This window comes from Pan paniscus, chromosome 12 (genome assembly GCF_029289425.2).
Source record: "Pan paniscus chromosome 12, NHGRI_mPanPan1-v2.0_pri, whole genome shotgun sequence".
Lineage (NCBI taxonomy): Eukaryota > Metazoa > Chordata > Mammalia > Primates > Hominidae > Pan > Pan paniscus.
In genome coordinates this window covers 101,332,111-101,352,194 of record NC_073261.2, presented here as the reverse complement: position 1 = coordinate 101,352,194, position 20,084 = coordinate 101,332,111, and positions in this window count along the sequence as shown.

Here is a 20,084-nt window from a genome sequence, read left to right as displayed (position 1 = left end):
CAAATTTCCCTTAACCAGGTGGGCCCCCTGAAGCCACCTTGAGGCTGGAGATCAGCTCACCACCAACCCTACAATCATTTTGGATTTCAGAAGATCTTCTCAGCCAGCTGCTAGAAAGAAATGTAATTAGATGAGAAAAGTAATTCACATTAAAGTGTGGATGACTAAGTGTCTTGTCACTCCTAATGAACGCTGGCATTTTAAAATAAGTTTGCCTAAAATAAATCTCTCATTTGGGGAGGCGTGGGCCAAATCTTTTTTATATAGGGGAGGCTTTGGAAGTGAAAGTCCTCTGAAGCGCTGATTTCTACTTCAGGAGGCCACTTCCTTCTCTCTACCCCACCCTTGCCCTATTCCCCAGGCGCTGGGCCAGCACAGGGCTAGCTTCTGAAGGGTTGCCGGGCAAGGCTGAGCATTTTCAGAGCAGCCATTAGATGGTGCTGGCAGCCAGTGACTGGCCCAGGGGCGCTTCGGCTAAAGGGGCAACTGAACGAGCTTTGGTCAACCTTGGTGTCCTCTCCTGGCTCCAAGGGACAGGCTGTTCCCATTGTACCCTGCCAGTGATCCATTCAAGTACACAGCCAGAACTTGGTGGACCAGGCAATTAGATTAAAGCTCCAAGTTGACCATAGCACATTTAGCTCTGAAAAATGCCCAGATGTTACAGTCACCGAAACATGGTAGTTACGTATGTCGCCAAATGCAAATGTAAAGTAACATATTAGTAAAGGAAAAAATAAAATCTTACAGGTCTGATAGTTCCCTCAATTATATTTCAATTCTTGTCAAAGATAACTACTCTGGAGTGATTTCCATTTGCTAGAAGCAATGACTTCAGGCCTTCCTGGAAAGCCCCAGAGAGCATTTCCCCTCCTTATGCCCTATGTGCTGTGTTGTACAATGTGGTAACATATTCACTTCCACCCTCTCAGAGCTTATATTCTGTTGCTAAACTGGTTAGATGGCTGCTATTGCTAAAATTTCAGATTCTTCCCTGAAAGATGGTCTTGTGTTTGTATTGTATATTTTGCTTATGTGTATGTGTATTTGCTTATGTGTATTTTCAGTTTTCTACAATGAACAAATAGTACCTTTTGTGTCATTTTTAAAGCAACAAATTATTGGGGAAATATCAAATGTTGTGCTTTTTTAAGTAGGGAAAGTACTATAATCCAAAAATGGAAAGCTCTGGAAAAATAGAAACTTGAAATTTGCTCATCCTGAGATTAACTTTATAGGAGAACTACACTTATTAGAACTTCATAGGTGTGTGGGGCTCTCTATGAGCTCAACAAATCATTTTGCTTGTTACTCTAAAACTGCACGCTGGCCATGACCTTTTGTAAAGATTAGAGGAGCACAGGGGCCGAGTTTTGTCCTTACACCATGACATACATGCATCGAGTCCTATAACAAAAGCATCAAAGGAATAGTAAGTCATTAAAGTGGCCATAATCTGTGCAGAGTTTATAAACTGACACACACACACACAAATCCACACACAATTTTATTTTCCTTGGCTCCTTCCAGCCATTCTGTAAGAACCCTCCCTGCCCCATTTAAACATGAAGAATTTGGGGAATCCAAATGCCAAGTGGACTGTCTCTCCTTCGCTGGAAACGCCCCTTACCTGAGCCTTGATCATTCCAAATGGCCGCCCGTGCCCTCAACCCAGGATCTGCGCCATAAACCGTCCACCCCGGTTCTGTTGAGGGCATCCGAAACTAGACAGTGCGTTTCAGGACCTAGGACAGCTCCCGCCCCGGCCACCTGTTTTTAACCCCAGCTAGGTCTTGGAGAGAAGAGACCCAACTATTCTGCATTGTAATTGACCCAGTTATCATGTAATTATCATAGCGCGGCCACCTCGGGTGCGCTAAGGTGGGCAAGGAAACAAGGATTCAGGGGTCTGAATCCAAAAAAATCTGGAAGGCAGGGCGTTCATTATGACTTTTATCCTTTTCTCTGCTGCCCCGTTTCCAACATTAATTTGCGATAGCGTGTATGGAATTTGACTTTCAAGATGCGACACCTATCCTGGAAACTGGGAGCAAGAGATACTAAAAGACCGGGCTGGCCGGGGGCGGTGGCTCGCGCCTGTAATGCCAGAACTTTGGGGGGCCAAGGCGGGCGGATCACCTGTGGTCGGGAGTTTGAGACCAGCCTGACCAACATGGAGAAACTCCGTCTCTACTAAAAATACAAAAATTAGCCGGGCGTGGTGGCGCATGCCTGTAATCCCAGCTACTCGGGAGGCTGAAGCAGGAGAATCGCTTGAACCAGGGAGGCGAAGGTTGCGGTGAGCAGAGATCACCCCTTTGCTCTCCAGCATGGGCAACAAGAGCGAAACTCCGTCTCAAAAAAAAAAAAAAAAAAAAAAAAAAGAGAAAAAAAAAAAGAAAGAAAGAAAGAAAAAAGAAGAAAAAAAAAGACCGGGTTGTCCCAAGACCTCCTAGCAAGCTCTCGGAGCCTCCGGACCGCCGCGAGCCCCTGGGGGAGAGGAGGCCGCCGGCTCCCTGGAGACAGCGCCTGCAGCTTCGCGGCCGTCCGCCCAGGGGCCGGACGTGGGCCCTCCAGCTCAGCTACTGGCGGCTTCTCATGCCGCGTCGGCGCAGAAAGTTTGTCGAGAACTCGGGACCGCGGAGAGCCAGAGGCGCCCAGGTCCGCCTTCGGAGCCGGAACCGGCCGACTGCATCGCGAGGACGGGAACAGGGGATCCCGGGGAAAGAGCACGGTTCCCCCACGCTGCGCCCTTACCTGTCTCGGGAGGCTGCTCTCTGAGGGCGGGGACGCTCGGCGGCCTCACTCGGTCGCGGCTCTTCTTCCCCTCCTTCGCCGCCGCTTGGTCCCGCGCTCCTCTGTCCTTATATACTTGCCGAGCTCTCCTGGTGGGCGCGGGACTTTGACCTTCCCGGCAGCACAAGGAGCAGCTCCCCGGGCCAGGGGAAGGGGGGCCGCGGGGCGTGGGAGGGGGGCTTCCAGACGGGGGACGAGCGCGGGGAGACGCGCTGGAAAGGGGCTGGAATTAGCACTGTCCTGCCGAAGGCGCACCTGGCCGCTCGCCCTCAGGAAGAACTTAATTATGGATGGCGTTGGGTCTCCGCTTAGAACGGGCGGGAGGCTTAGCACCCCGGTGTGGGGCAGGCCGGGCAGCCTCTGAGGTCGTTGAGGCGAGGGTGAAGTGACCTGCGTGCGTGCTGGGGCTGGCATCTGCCTGGTTCGCATTTGGCGGTAAATATCACCGTCTGCACACGGGGAGGCCTCCGATTTCCCCATTGTTTGGAAACTGTGATGTGGAAGTCGTGGGGAATCATATTCTCTCTGTTCCACTTTGGGGAGGGGAGGAGGGAGCAGAAGTCAGGAGCCGTCTTGTGGGTGTGAAGGTGAGTTGCACTGCTCCCCTGGGGCCTGCTCTCCAAGGGCCTGGTTTAGGGGAGGCTCCCTTCCGTGTCCCAAGCCTCAAGGAAAAAGTCCTGTTAACCTAAACCGTTAAATGGGGAGAGGGTGATGCTGTGAAGAGCAGCTGAAGTGCTTTCCCTGTGGCCTCTGATCCCTCCCTTTGCCATGAGCTGGCAGGGTGGTCTGGGGACTCAGACAATTTTCAACATCCCCCTTGGCCCTGGAGTTCTGGCTTGGCTTTAGTTCCAAATATCAGACCAGAGAGAAGAGTACAGCACTCAAACCAAGCTAAGAGACTCTACCTTAACCTGGAGTAAATAAACAAAACCAAACTGTGCGATGTGGTGGGTGTGGGAGGGAGTATTGGGACTAAACTGGACTTCAAATCAAGACACTTGCTTAATCTGCCAAATGCCAGAACTTTCCTGATTCCCCATGAGATGCTCTTTTGGACTCCAGGACTCTCTTGTGGATTCAGCTTTTCTGGTGACATTGGCTTTACATTCAGCAATCCTTTCCCTTTGGACCACAAGAGAGATCCAAGCTCCTTCACAGTAGACAAGGTGCTTCATCACCCGGCTTTGGCCCCTTTCCGGGGCCATTTCCCAGTTCTCCACCTTGCATCCTGGCACTTCAGCATCCACAACATTCACACGGCTAGAACATGGCTTTCTTGGGTCTCCATTGTCCAAGCTGTTCCCCCAACTAGAACATCCTTCCTCTCTCCAGCCATCCAGGAGCTTGACTCACATCAAGATGTAGCCCATCCATCAGCCCCTGTTCTCTGAAGCCCTCTTTGGCCACTTTTCCTACCAGGGGCATGAGGCATGACCTCCTCTGCCTTCCACAGAAGTCCATCCCCATCTTGTCAGTGCAAGTGGCTTGCACTAATTCACTTCTGTCCCCATTTTTTTAATCTTCCATCCACCCCACGACCACCATCAGGTTTGTAAACTCTTTCAAGCAGATGGTGGTTTTGCCTTATTTTACTTTGTGTTATTTTTGTAACTTCAGGAGGCTGCTGGTGGCAGCAGATAAAACAAACCAGGAAAAATCCAAATGGACCCAACTTCTTTAACTGGGTTCCCTCTTTCTTTTCTTCTCTCTCTCTCTCATTCTGTTTGTTTGTTTTTGAATTAGGGTCTCACTCTGTTGCCCAGGCTGGAATGCAGCAGTGTGAACACTGCTCACTGCAGCCTCCACCTCCTGGGCTCAAGTGATCCTCATGCTTCAGCCTCCTGAGTACCTGGAACCACAGATGCATGCCACCATGCCCAGCTAATTTTGGGTTTTGGTTTTTTGTTTTGTTTTTGTTTTTGGTAGAGACAGGGTTTCACTATGTTGCCTAGGCTGGTCTCAAGCTCCTGGGCTCAAGTAATCCACATCAGTATCCTGAAGTGCTGGGATTACAGGTGTTAGCCACCACACCCAGCCCAGTTTCTTAATTTAATGTAGCAGAACCTGCTTTGGCCTCCACGAACTGAAAGGCCATTGAACTGCATTTAGAATCACTGGGTAGGAGGGGCACAGTGGCTCACGCCTGTAATCCCAGCACTCTGGGAGGCTGAGTGGGGCAGATCACGAGGTCAAGAAATGGAGACATTCCTGGCCAAGATGGCGAAACCCCGTCTCTACTAAAAATACAAAAATTAGCCGGGCATGGTGGCGCACACCTGTAGTCCCAGCTACTTGGGTGGCTGAGGCAGGAGAATCGCTTGAACCTGGGAGGCGGAGGTTGCAGTGAGCCGGGATCGCACCACTGCACTCCAGCCTGGCGACACAGCAAGACTCCATCTAAAAAAAAATCACTGGGCAGGTTGGGGGACCAGGATCTAAAAATGGGCAGGGACACAGTGTGGCTGGAACCATGGCCAAAATCACATCCAGTGGAGAAAAAAAAAAACAGACCACAAGGGGCCACAAGGGGCATGTCAAGACCACAGGCATCTGACATAGACGTCACTTCTGTCCCCAGGATGGGACGCTGCCATTCTCACTTCAGCTAATGCCACTAGAAAGGAGTCACCACTGCCCTTGCATCCTTGTACCACTAGCTCCTCTTTGAAAGCCTAGAACAGGTGCCTTTGATTGTCTGACATGACATAATTTTTCACCTTTATTCTAGTAATGTGGTGAATTATTGCATTGTTGATTTTTTGGTGTTAAACCTACCATGCCTTCTTAGATTAAACCCAATTTGATTATGATGTATTATCCTTATACAGAAAGCACTGGACTCAATTTGCTAATATTTTATTTAAGACATTTGCATTGATGTTCATGAGATGGGCCTGTAATTTTCCTTTCTTGTGGAATTCTTGTCTAATTTAAGTATCAAAAAATTATGCTGTTCTCATAAAACAAGTTGGAAATCCATCTTCCCTCCCCCTTTTTATAATTAAGTAGAATAATTTGCGTATAATGGTGTTGTCTCGTCCTTAAATGTTTGGGATGATTCACCAGTGATGCCATCTAAATCTTTAAGATTGTTCATTGAAGTTTTTAATTACAGAATCAATCCTTTCAGCTGGGGCTGGAAAAAAGAAGAAAAAATGTTTTAAACCATTACAAATTCAATTGCTTAAGTGGCACTATTTCAATTGTCTACTTCTTCATGTGTCAGTTTTAGTCAGATATGTATTTCTAGGAATTTGTCTATTTCATCTAAATTCTTTAATTTATTGGCTTAAAATTGTTTATTATATACTTTAAGCATCTGGGATCTGTGGTTTTGGCCCTTTTCATCTCTGATATTGGTTATTTGTGTTCTCTTTTTTCTTGATTCATTTTCTTTTTTCTTTTTGAGACAGACTTTCACTCTTATTGCCCAGGCTGGAGTGCAATGGCATGATCTCGGCTTACTGCAACCTCCACCTCCCGGGTTCAAGCAATTCTCCTGCCTCAGCCTCCCAAGTAGCTGGGATTACAGGGATGTGCCACCACATCTGGCTTATTTTTTGTATTTTTAGTAGAGATGAGGTTTCTCCATATTGGCCAGGCTGGTCTCAAACTCCTGACCTCAGGTGATCCGCCGGCCTCAGCCTCCCAAAGTGCTGGGATTACAGGCATGAGCCACTGTGCCTGGCCTCTTGATTAGTTTTCTTAGGGTGTTATCCATTTTATTAGTCTTTTTAATAATCCATTTTTGTTCTGTTAATTTTCTGTACTATATGTATACTTTTTTATATTTCTGAAATTTTTACTCTTATTATATCTTGCCTTCTACATCTTTGGGTTTAATTAGCTATTCTTTTCCTATACTCATGAGTTGGACATTAAATAAATACTTTTACTTAGATAATTGATATTGAACCATTTTTTTCCTTTTTTTTTTTTTTTAAATATTGCCTTGACTCATCTTCAACTCTTGGGCTCCAGTGATCCTCCCACTTCAGTCTCTCTAGTAGCTGGGACTATAGATGCATGCCACTGTGCCCAGCTCCTTTATTCTTTTTTTACTTATGTATTTATGGCTATATTTTCTTTCTAAGTACAGCTTTATATGCATCCCACAACTTTTGATATGTCATATTTCGATTACCATTTGTTCAAAATATCTTTTTATCTTCATTGAGGTGTCTTCTTTGACCTATAGGTTATTCAAATATATTCTGCTTAACTTCTAACCCTTCCAATTCATATTACCAACTTAGAAAAAAAAGAAAAACTTCTAAACCTTGGGGATTTTCCAGTCATGTTTTTAAACTAATTTTTTGCTTAATTCCCTTGTAGTCAGAGAATATGCTCTGTTTGATTTCAGACCTTCGAAATTTTTTGAGGCTTGCTTAACAGATAAACATAGGGCTCATTTTGATTAGGGCTTCCTGTGCACTCCAAAAGAAGTGTCTCACTGCACTGTATTCTGTGACTGTATATTCTCAAATATTCTATATCCTTTCTCTATCTATATCCTTGCTATTTGTCATCTTATTCTATTAGTTACTGAGAAAAGTATGCTTTTTAAATCTCCTCACTATTTTTGTGGATTTCTCCATTTGATCCTGGCATAAAAACAGCACAACTCAGCCGGGCACAGTGGCTCACGCCTGTAATCCCAGCACTTTGGGAGGCCGAGGCAGGCGGATCACCTGAGGTCAGAAGAAGTTCCAGACCACTGTGGCCAACATGGTGAAATCCCGTCTCTACTAAAAATACAAAGATTAGCCAGGCATGGTGGCGCATGTCCGTAGTCCTAGCTACTCAGGAAGCTGAGGCAGGAGAATTGCTTGAATCCGGAAGTCAGAGGTTACAGTGAGCCAAGATCATGCCACTGCACTCCAGCCTGGGCAACAAGAGCGAGACTCTGTTTCAAAACAAAACAAAACAAAACTCTATGAACTGAATGGTGATTGTGGGTGGAGGGTAATGTAGGATCAAGGATAAAGATGGCAGAAAGGGCCAGGCGTGGTGGCTCATGCCTGTAATCCCAGCACTTTGGGAGGCCAAGGCGGGCAGATCGCAAGGTCAGGAGTTCGAGACCAGCCTGATCAACATGGTGAAACTCCATCTCTACTAAAAATACAAAAATTAGCCAGACATGGTGGCTTGCACCTGTAATCCCAGCAATTTGGGAGGCTGAGGCAGGAGAATTGCTTAAGCCTGGGAGGCGGAGGTTGCAGTGAGGCCATTGCACTCCAGCTTGGGCAACAGAGCAAGCCTCTGTCAAAAAAAAAAAAAAAAAAAAAAAAAAAAGGAAAGAAAGAAAGAAATAGAGAAAAGAGAAAAAAGGAAATTCTGAAATCTGGCCTGGCACGTGTGACCATGTGACCAGTTCCTTCAGAAGGCAGTTCCACTGCCCGGAATGAATCTCCTTAGCTCTTGGTTCCATCCTCTGGGCTCTTGGTTCCATCCTCTGGGCTCTTGGTCTATTCTCTGTGTTAGCTTTCCTTTTCCATAATAGCCAAGATTTGCACCTGAATAATTTTCTTGCTTGCTTCCTGCCTATGGTATTTCAGGGGCTCAAAAGCTTCTTTTTGTTTGTATACTCCAGCTTGACCACTATCTGTCATATGGATTAAAGGAGGCAATTCATGTAAAGATCTTAGAGCAGGGCCTGGTCCCTAGTTAGTCCTGTACAACTGCTAGCCCTTAACTTTAATATTATGGGAGTGTTGGTGAGAAGGGAGGAGGGAAGAGGAAGGAAGGAAGGAAGGAAGGAAGGAAGGAAGGAAGGAAGGAAGGAAGGAAGGAAGGGGGAGAGGGATAGAGGGAGGAAGGAAGTAGAAGGAGGGAGGGAGGGAAGGAAAGAAGGCAAGGTTGGAAGGAGGGAGAAAGAGAGGGAGGAAGAAGCAAGGAAGGGAGGGAAGGAAGACATAAAAGAAGGGAGGAGGGAAGGAATGAAGGAAAGAAGGAAGGAAGACAAGAAGGAAGGAGGGAGGGAAGGAAGAAAGGAGGGAAGGAATAAATGAAAGAAGGAAGGAGGGAAGAAAGGAGGGAAGGAGGTAAGACAGGAGCAGACACAGGGTCTTTTGGACAGGGTAGCTGATGGGTTTGTTGGGAGACCCTGCTTGTGAGGACTCCTGGGGCTGGGGCGATGCACCTGCACCTGGCTGCGGGCGTGCCAGGTGGCTGTAGACGTAGGGCTGGGGCTGCTCTCATCATCTCAGCTTTTCACCTTTGAGGTTTTAATTGGAAAAGAGATGTCACCAGGGTGTGAGTGCGTTACAAGGGCAGGTGCAGGGGAGGCTGATGACTGAGAGGACAGAAACAAGGACAGGGTGGCAGAGCCCAACATGGGGCAGGGGATAAGGAGGTACAAGGAGGGTGGCCTCGTTGTCAGCCTCCAGGCATTGGGACTGGCAATGGGGGACATTATCCTGGGAGAAGAGAAGACTTAGGGATGAAGCTGCCTCATGTCTGTGGGGGACTTTGCTGGAACAAGCACCAATTCATGCCTTAAGGGTCTGAACGAGGAGCCCCAGCTCCACCTTGGCACGCCCTTCTTCATTCTCTCTCCATAGTCTCCATGGACAAGCTGGGGGCAGCTGCCATTCCTGTCTCATGGAATAACAATTGTCCCTTCTCGGAACTCCTTAGGCTCAGCCAGGGCCTCTTCATTCCTGCTGTTGTTTGGTCCAGAGGGGCCCTTGGGCTGCTCAGCTGGTGCCGGTTGCCTGTAAGGGCACAGCTCCCATAATCAGGGCCTGGCAGAGAGTTGGTGCTTGAAAAATATTTGTACAGCAAGGGTAGGAGGGGATGAATGAGGAAGGGAGACCCTCTCCCTCTTAACCCTCAGTTTGCAGAAACTCATGATTCTCCAAACCCTCTTTGTCAGAGGCGTTTGAACCAGAGCAACTCCATCTTGAATAGGGGCTGGGTAAAATGAGGCTGAGACCTACTGGGCTGCATTCCCAGATGGTTAGGCATTCTAAGTCATTGGATGAGATAGGAGGTCGGCACAAGATACAGGTTATAAAGACCTTGCTGATAAAACAGTTTGCAGTAAAGAAGCCAGCCAAAACCCACCAAAACAAAGATGGCCACTGAGAGAGTGACCTCTGGTCCTCACTCCTACACTCCCACCAGCGCCATGACAGTTTACAGATGCCATGGCAATGTCAGGAAGTCACCCTATATGGTCTAAAAGGGGAAACATAAATAATCCACCCCTTGTTTAGCATACCATCAAGAAATAACCATAAAAATAGTTAACCAGGCCAGGCGTGGTGGCTCAAGCCTGTAATCCCAGCACTTTGGGAGGTCGTGGCAGGTGGATCACGAGGTCAGGAGTTCAAGACCAGCCTGTCCAAGATGGTGAAACTCTGTCTCTACTAAAAATACAAAAATTAGCCGGGCGTGGAGGCAGACGCCTGTAATCCCAGCTACTTGGGAGGCTGAGGCAGAGAATTGCTTGAGCCTGGGAGACGGAGGTTGCAGTGAGCTGAGATCACGCCACTGCACTCCAGCCTGGGCAACAGAGTAAGACTCTGTCTCAGAAAAAAAAAAAAAAGGTAACCAGCAGCCCTCCAGGTCGCTCTGCCTATGGAGTAGCCATTCTTTCATTCCTTTACTTTCCTAATAAATAAACTTGCTTTCACTTTAATCTATGGACTTGCCCAGAATTCTTTTTTGCGTGAAATCCAAGGACCCTCTCTTGGGGTCCGGATTGGGATTCCTTTCCAGTAACATCTCCTTACTCCCTCTGTAGGACACATGAACCTGAAACAGGGAAGTGCCTCCTCTTCATTGTGTCTGAATGAGAAATAGCCCAGTATCTTCCCCTTTATGTGCGCATTCAAGAATCGTGAGCACTTTCAAGAAATCCTAACTACCGCTAAAATTGCACTGGGGCTCAGAAAATGATACCCCAAAATATGGAACTAAAGAAGCAGCTTCAGTTCCTTTGAAGAACCTTCAAAATCTCGCCCTGACCTTCCCCTCACTCCGTCTCTCTGATTTTTTCCAAAACACCAGAAGGTACTCTCTTTGGCATTTCCATATCTGACTAAGGAAACTTCTTTCTAAAAGAAATACAATTGCCTGAAGCCTCCCTTCATAGGAATCTCATCAAATAACCAGGAAAGAAAGATTAACCACCTGAGAAGAGACTGGGATCATCACCACCTCCAGACAGACTTTTCTTCCATTTTTCTGAGGGCAACTCCAAGAGATAGCCTAGGGGGGTTACCTGCATAATAAGACAGGCTGCTTTCACAATGACTTTCTGCTTCTCACCTTCACACCACCTACCCAAAGAACAGAGAAGAACTTTGTCCCAGGCCATTGTTCCTCGGGCGCATTCACTTTCCCAGAAAATCATTTACTCCTATGCCCCTCATTTTCCCTTCCCCTATCAAGAAATACATGCAGGCATCTGGACCTCATTGAGTTACTGGGTAATCATTCTCCCACCATTCTGCTATGCTATACACATGAAATTAATTTGTATGTCTTGGTCCCCTATTAATCTGTCTATTAGCAGTTCATTTTCAACAAAACTTCAGAGGGCAGAGTGAAGGAAGGAAATTTTCTCTTGGCACCCACAATTGTCAATAGAAACCCTAATTAAGAATCCCTCTGAGGGGAGCCTGATGTGGTTTGCAGGGCAGACAGGGAGCTGCCTCCAGAAAAGGGCCTGAAGCCTGAAGCACTGCAGAGGAGAGGGTTACTGGTGCCCCAGATGGCCCTACAATTCAGGCGGATCCCACTGCCCCACTTCACCCCTGCAACACGCCCTCCCCAGTCTCAGCCTTTTCATTGAGCTTCTCTCATTCAGCACTGCAGCTGGGCCACTTCACCAGCCTTCGGTTTGACCTCAAGGGCAAAGAGGAATCAATTTGTGCAGAGAACTGGAATGAAAGAGATTTCAATTGACCTTTGAATGGGGTTTTAATTTGCTTTATTCCAGCCAAAGGGACCTCGTGAAGAGACCCTTGAGACTGCTTTTATCCACTAATGCGCGCATTAGTGCAGCAGCCTGGGCCAAGGTCTGCATGGTCTGGGTGCCGCAGAGCACAGTGGGGAGGGCCAGAGTCCATGCCCCTCCCTAGAGCAGGTTTTCAGCACCCTCAGGGTCCAAAGCAGAGTCAAGAGTGGAGGAAGGGCCTAGGTAATATGGTGGAACCCCATTTCTACAAATATATATATATATATATATATATACACACATATATACACACACATACAAAAATTAGCCGGGCATGGTGGCACACGCCTGTAGTCCCAGCTCCTTGGGAGGCTGAGGTGGGGAGGATCACTTGAACCTGGGAGGTGGAGGCTGCAGTGAGCCATGATCATGCCACTGCACTTCAGCCTGGGCAACAGAGCCAAACCCTGCCTCAGAAAAAAAAAAAATAGAGTGGAGGAAGAAGCAGTGGGAGGGGGTGAGGTGACCTGGGTTCTAGCCCCAGCTCTGTGGCCAGCAGACACAGGGACCTGGGTCAGTCACTCCCCCCACCCCCACCCCACCTCCAGGCCTCAGCCCCCTCATTTGAACAATGGGGGCGGGGAGGATGTGGTCCGTTTCAGGCCTGTCATTCTATGATTCTAGGCTCAGATCTAGAGTCAAGCTCTGTGATTAAAAAACAAACAAACAATAGTCTTACAGAACGTGGCCCCTAATGGGCACAGCAGAGTCCTCTGGGCTGAGGAGGTAAGCTCTGTCCTTCTGTCTCTTGGGCCTTTCTCGTGTCCTGTTTCTGTCTGAGAATCTGCTCCAGTCTGCACACATGGGCAGGCCAGTTCTCTGCTCTGTTCACTCTGAATCCCAGAGGAAACTAATGGGGCCACTAATTACCAGCACTCCTGCTGCAGGCAGCCACCCATGGGGTCCAAGTGGCCTGTGGAAAGCCAGCCCTGATCAAAGAGCCCTCTGCAGCCGCTCCTCACACAGAGCCGGTTCCATGGGACACCCCAGTAGAGAGCCTGTAAGTTTGTGTGCACAGTCCTGCATCAGCAATGGCAGGTTCTCTCTTACCCTGAGCTTATTACACCTGGGTATATTGCCATGTGGAGCCACATGTATTCTTTTAGAACCACTCCCTTATCCCAAGCCCTTTTTTCACAATGAAGGCTTGCGCCTCTGCAATCCAAGTAGACTTCCTGGAAGTGGTGTCTTTGCTGAAGATGTTGTGGACATAACAGACACACCAGGCTCTGCTAGATGACGTCCCTGCTGCCGCTCTTTCCAGACAGAGCTCAGGTGCCAGCGGCCACCATTCTGACTCAGCGGTGGTCATAATGGTCCTTTTGTGGGGGACAGGCCTTTGTTAGGGGCTCGAGCATGACTGCTACTTTTCCAGAAGAATGCGGAGTTCTCCAGCCAGTAGTTGAGGTAGGGAGAGTGACGTGGTGGCCAGGAAGGACGCCACTAATGCACATCCATTAGTGAGTGCATCACAGGGCGGCATTCAGAAGCTTCCGAGCGGTCCTCCTTCCTCCAGACCCAACAATGGCTGCGTGGAGGGGGCTTGAAGTGGCCTTTTTACAGGCACTCAGCTCAGTCTCCCTCTCCAGCCCCCGCCCCCGTTAGGTACCCATCTTCCATTTCCATGCCTGCTGCTCAAAGGAATGGAGCAGCCAGGACAGCGAATCCAAGCAGCCCACCTGTGGCCCGGAGAGCCCCCACTGTGCCCTCAGTCCCATTGCCCCAGGAGAGGGACACCAGGCTGGGCAGAGCCGGTGCACAGTGACCTGCTATGTAGCAGCTCAAAGAGCCCATGACTCTGCGTGTGTCTGTGCATGTGCATGCACGTGTATGTGTGTGTGCATGTGTGTGTGTGTGTGATGGGAAGGGTGCAACGACCCCTGAAATGGGTTTGAAAGGTAGTTTGGTTTGTTTTTAACACACTGTCCAAAGCCTTTATGTCCAGTTGAAAGTGATTCCTTTCCCAGCATCCCCCTAGGCAGCTGTTCTTGGTGCCATTGAGGGGCTGGGGCTGGAGCCTTTGGCAGACCCCTTAGGGGAAATGCTTCCAGACCAGGTCTAATCCGCCTGAGAAGGCCAGTCTCTGACTTCAACATCTCATTTCAAAAAACATGTATTCGCTGGGCATGGTGGCTCACACCTATAATCCCAAAACTTTGGGATGCCAAGGTGGGTGGATCGCTTGAGATCAGGAGTTTGAGACCAGCCTGTCCAACATGGCAAAACCTCATCTCTACTAAAAATACAAAAAATTAGCAGAGTGTGGTGGTGTGTGCCTGTAGTCCCAGCTGCTCAGGAGGCTGAGGCAGGAGAATCTCTTGAACCCGGGAGGCGGAAGTTGCAGTGAGCCAAGATTGCGCCTCTGCACTCCAGCCTGGGTGACACAGTGAGTGAGACTCTGTCTCAAAAAACAAAAACATGTATAAATTATGTTCTTTTAATTTATCCTTTATATTATAGTTCAACCTTTAGGTTGAAGTTATTTTTCTATGTATTATGAACATGAGAAGGTTATATTATCAATGAATTTCATTTCAAGATAATAAATAAGGTCTCACTACTTATTTATTTACTCTTGAAAGGGTATTTTGCTGCTGATGGGAATGTAAAATAATGCCACTTTGTCAAAGAGTTTGGCAGTTCCTCAAAATGTTAAACATAGAGTTACCATATGACCCAGGAATTCCCTTCCTAGGTATATACTCAAACATTTTTCCACACATTTTGATAAAATTTGTATGCTCACAGATGCATTATTCATAAGAGCCAAAAAGTGGTAGCAACCCAAATGTCTACCTACTGATGAATGGATAAATAAAAAGTGATATATCCATAAAATGGAATATTATTTGAGAACAACAAAAAAAAAAATGAAATACTGGCGGGGTGTGGTGGCTCACATCTGTAATCCCAGCACCTTGGGAGGCTGAGGTGGGTGGATCACCTGAGGTCAGGAGTTTGAGACCAGCCGGACCAACATGGAGAAACCCCATCTCTACTAAAAATACAAAATTAGCCGGGCGTGTTGGTGCATGCCTGTGATCCCAGCTACTTGGGAGGCTGAGGCAGGAGACTCGCTTGAACCCAGGAGGCAGAGGTTGCAGTGAGCCAAGATCATGCCATCGCACTCCAGCCTGGGCAACAAGAATAAAACTCCGTCTCAAAAAAAAAAAAAAAAAGAAAAAGAAATGAAATACTGATATATACTACAACATGGATGCATATTTAAAACATGATGCTAATTGGAAAAAGTCAGACACTAAAGTTCACATATTGTATGATTCCACTTATATGAAATACCCAGAATAGGCAAATCCATAGAGCCAGGAAGTAGATTAGTGGTTGCTAGGTGTTGGGAGTGTCAATGGGAAATGAAGAGTGGCTGCAAATGGATACAGGTTTCTTTTTTTGTTTGTTTCAATAGTTTTTGCTTTGTTTGTTTATTTGTTTGTTTGTTTGTTTGTTTTTTGAGATGGAGTCTCACTCTGTTGCCCAGGTTGGAGTGCAGTGGCATGATCTCGGCTCACTGTAACCTACGCCTCCCAGGTTCAAGCAATTCTCCAGCCTCAGCCTCCCAAGCAGCTGTGATTACAGGCATGTGCCACCAAACCGGCAATATTTTGTATTTTTAGTAGAGACGGGGTTTCACCACGTTGCCAGGCTGGTCTCGAACTCCTGACCGCAAGTGATCCTCCCGCCTAAGCCTCCCAAAATGCTGGGATTATAGTCGTGAGCCACTGCCCCCAACCTATTTTAATAGTTTTTGAAGTACATATGGTTTTTGGTTACATGGATGAGTTCTTTAGTGGTGAAATCTGAGTTTTTAGTGTACCCATCACTTAAGCAGTGCACACGGGTACAGGGTTTCTTTCTTGCAGTGATGACAATGTTCTAAAATTGATGATAGTTATACAGTTTGGTAAATATACTAAAAGCTATTTTATCGTATACTTTAAATAGGTCAATTGTATGGGTATGAATTAAATCTCAAAACTGTTATTATTATTATTATTATTTTTGAGACGAAGTTTTGCTCTTGTCATTCCAGGCTGAAGTGCAATGGCGCGATCTCGGCTCACTGCAACCTCCGCCTCCCGGGATTCAAGCAATTCTCCTACCTCAGCCTCCTGAGTAGCTGGGATTACAGGCAAGTGCCACCACGCTTGGCTGATTTTTGTATTATTAGTAGAGATGGGGGTTTCACCATGTTGCCCAGGCTGGTTTCGAACTCCTGACCTCAGGTGATCTGCCCGCCTCAGCCTCCCAAAGTGCTGGGATTACAGGCGTGAGCCACTGCGCCTGGCCTCAAAACTGTTATTTTAAAAGGGATGATTTTGGAGGAAAATGGATAAACAAATTGTGGTATATTCATAGGCTGGAATACTACTCAGCAATAGAAAGGAGCTACTGATATGTGCGACACCATGAATGAATCTCAAACCATTATGTTGCATAAAATAATCCAGACACAAAAGACAACATATCTTGTGATTCCATTTTCATGAAGTGTGAGAACAGGCAAAAGGAAGCTATTCAAATGGGAAGTGACTAGAAAAGTTCCCAGGAACTTTCTGGGGTGATGGAAATGTTCTATATCTTGCTTGGTGGATCGACTCTCGCTAAACTGTGAACTTAGTTCACACAATGAACATCGTGCATTATAATGTGTGTTATTACACACTGATTACCAAGCAAGATACTATAATTGCCAAATGGGTTCATCTTGCCTGTTGCCTAGAAAAGCCAATGCACGGAGAATAGCAGGTTTTTGCAACAGAGAAATAGTTTAATAATCACAGGAAGGAAGCAGAAGGAAAATAGTTTGTTATTACTCAAACCAGCCTCCCCCAAAATTTGGAGACTAGGGTTTCTTTGTTTTTGTTTTGAGACAGTTTTGCTCTTGTTGCCCAGGCTGGAGTGCAATGGTGCAATCTCGGCTGATTGCAACCTTCGCCTCCTGGGTTCAAGCGATTCTCCTGCCTCAGCCTCCCAAGTAGCTGGGACTACAGGCACCTGCCACCACTCCTGGTAAATTTTTTGTATTTAGTAGAGATGGGTTTCACCATGTTGGTCAGGCTGGTCTCAAACTCCTGACCTCAGGTGATCCGCCTGCCTCGTCCTCCCAAAGTGCTGGGATTACAGGCGTGAGCCACCACACCCAGCCGTGGAGACTAGGGTTTTTAAGGATAATTTGGTGGGCAAGCAGCTAGGGAATGAGGAACGCAGATTGGTTGGGTCTGCATTCCCAGACCCAACCAATAAAATCATAAGGGATTGAAATTGTGGGCGGGATCACAAAAGTAGTTAAGCCAGTTTACCAGTCTGTGTGGTATCAACTGTTTCATCAGAACGCAGGATCTGAAAATACCTTGAACACCAATCTTAGGTTTTACAATAGTGGTGTTATCTACAGGAGCATTTGGGGAGGTTAGGAATCTTGTGGCCTCTGGCTGCATGACCCCTGAGCCATCATTTTTAATCTTGTGACTAATTTGTTAGTTTTCCAAAGGCAGTTTCAGTCCCCAAGCAATGAGGGGGTACTTTTGGAAAGGGCTATTATTATCCTTGCTTTAAGGTTAAAATACAAATTAAATTCCTCCCAGAGTTAGCTTGGCTTATGAACAAGGACAGCTTGGAGGTTAGACACAAGATGGAGTCAGTTAGGTCAGATTTCTTTTACTGTCATAATTTTCCTATGTCAGGTTTTTCTCACTGTCATAATTTTAGCACAGTTTCACTACCCCTAAGGGGCCAACAATCTGTGGGCCAGTAGCTCTGTATCCAAACATAAATGCACCATTTTGGGGACTTTCAGTGTGGGCTATGCACATCTGAGGGGACTGGCCTGGGTGAGACTGGGGAGACCTCTGACCTAAGAATGAAACTGGTCTCAGTAAGTGGAAGATGCATTATGTTAAGATTCTCTCCCAATCATTCAAGTATCCATTCAACAAATATTTACAGGACAGGTGCGGTGGCTCACACCTGTAATCCCAGCACTTTGGAAGGCCAAGGCGGGCGGATCACCTGAGGTCAGGAGTTCGAGACCAGCCTGGCCAACATGGTGAAACTTTGTCTCTACTAAAAATACAAAACATTAGCCAGGTGTGGTGGTATGCACCTATAATCCCAGATGCTTGGGAGGCTGAGCCACGAGAATCACTTGAACCTAGAAGGTAGAGGTTGCAGTGAGCCGAGATTGTGCCAGTGCACTCCAGCCTGGGCAACAGAGTGATACTCTGTCTCCAAAAAAAAAAAAAAAAAAAAAAACTTACAAATCTCTGACTATGTGCCAGGCACAGACTAGGAGGTAGCATTCAGCAGAGAACAAGACACAGGCCCTGTCCTCCTGGGGCTTCCATTCTGGCAAGGGGAGAGAGGGAATAAGCACAGGTGAATATCTGCTAAGTCTGATGGTGATTCACACTTTGGAGACCCATAAAGCATTGGTAGGGATGAGTGGAGCGTGGGGTGCTTAGGAAAGGCCTCTGTGATAAGATGACACCAGAACAGAGACCTGGAGGAAGTGAGGAAGAAAATCATTCCAATTCTGGAGCAAAGGCACTCCAGGCAGGGGAGACATTAAGCACAAAGCTCGGAGATGGTTGCAACTTTTGCATGTTTGGGCAACATCAAGCGTGTGGCTGCTGGACCCGAGGGTGCCAGAGATGGAGCAGCAGGGGTGCAGAGCTCCATGGTGCCTCTGAAGGGCCAGGGCTTTTACTCTGAGCAAGATAAGAACAGGCCCTGTCCTCCTGGGGCTTCCATTCTGGCAAGGGGAGACAGGAAACAAGTGCAATGCTTGTGCTGTGCTGGACAGAAGAGTGGCCCCATCTGATCATCTTCTCAGGGTCATGTGGCTGTGGGGTTGAGGACAGACTGAGGGAGGGAACACAGCTGGGAGACTACTGCAGACACCCAGGGAGCAGGTGATGGTGATGCAGACCAGGGTGGATGCAGAGGAGGAAGGAGTGGCTAGAGTCAGACACACTGTGAAGGTACAGCCAGCAGAATTTGTTAAGAGATTGGATGACAAGTGTGAAAGAAAGAGTCTAGAATGAATCCACATTTTGGACCTGAGTAACTGGAAAGACAAGTTTCCATTTACTGCTGTGAGAAAGACTGAGAGAAGAGCACGTGTGGGAGCAAGATTAGCTCTGTTTTGGACGTGTTGATTTAAGTTAGACAACCAGTGAAGCTCAAGTAGGTGGTGAGATTTCTAAGTCCGGAGTGCAGGAAAGAAAGAGTCTCAAACTGGAGATGTGAGTGTGGAAGTCATCAGTGTATAGATAATATCAGAAGCCAAAAGATGAGAATTCAATGAGGTCTTAAGAAAAATTCCCAAAGGATAGGATTTTTTTTCTTTTTTTTCTTTTTCTTTCTGTTTTGTTTTTTTGTTTGTTTTGTTTTTGGGTTTTTTTTTTTTTTTTTTTGACAGAGTTTCGCTCTTGTTCGCCCAGGCTGGAGTGCAATGGTGCGATCTTGGCTCACTGCAACCTCCACCTCCCAGATTCAAGCTATTCTCCTGCCTCAGCCTCCTGAGTAGCTGGGATTACAGACATGTGCATGACACCCAGCTAATTTTTGTATTTTTAGTAGAGACGGGGTTTCACCATGTTGGCCAGACTGGTCTCGAATTCCTTGCCTCAGGTGATCTACCTGCCTTGGCCTCCCAGAGTGCTGGGATTATAGGTGTGAGCCACCGCGCCTGGCCTCAAAGGATTTTTTTTTATTGACAAGTTGATTCTAAGATTCATCCAGAATAATACATTTTTTTAAGCCAAAAAACTCTGAAAAAGTGACATCTGACCTCGCACTAGATGCCTTGCCTTGAGGGGCTGGGCTTGATGTTCTGTCTCTGGCTCTGCAGCAATGGTCAAAAGAGAAGCCTGGAGTTTCCAGGATCCAGCCGACACCCTCCCACTGGGGCAAGCTGGTTCAGGGCTCACACACCTATTAAAACATAGATTCCTGCTCTCACTTGCATCTTGTTCTTCTCAGATTCCTTATTTTCTTGCCAATTTGACAATGCATTTTTTTTTTTTTTTTTTGAGATGGAGTCTTGCTCTGTCCCCAGGCTGGAGTGCAGTGGTGTGATCTCGGCTCACTGCAACCTCTGCCTCCTGGGTTCAAGCGATTCTCCTGCCTTAGCCTCCCAAGCAGCTGGGACTACAGGCGTGCACCACCATACCCAGCTCATTTTTGTAATTTTAGTAGAGACTGGGTTTCACCATGTTGGCGAGGATGGTCTCGATCTCATGACCTTGTGATCCGCGTGCCTCGGCCTCCCAAAGTGCTGGGATTACAGGCGTGAGGCACT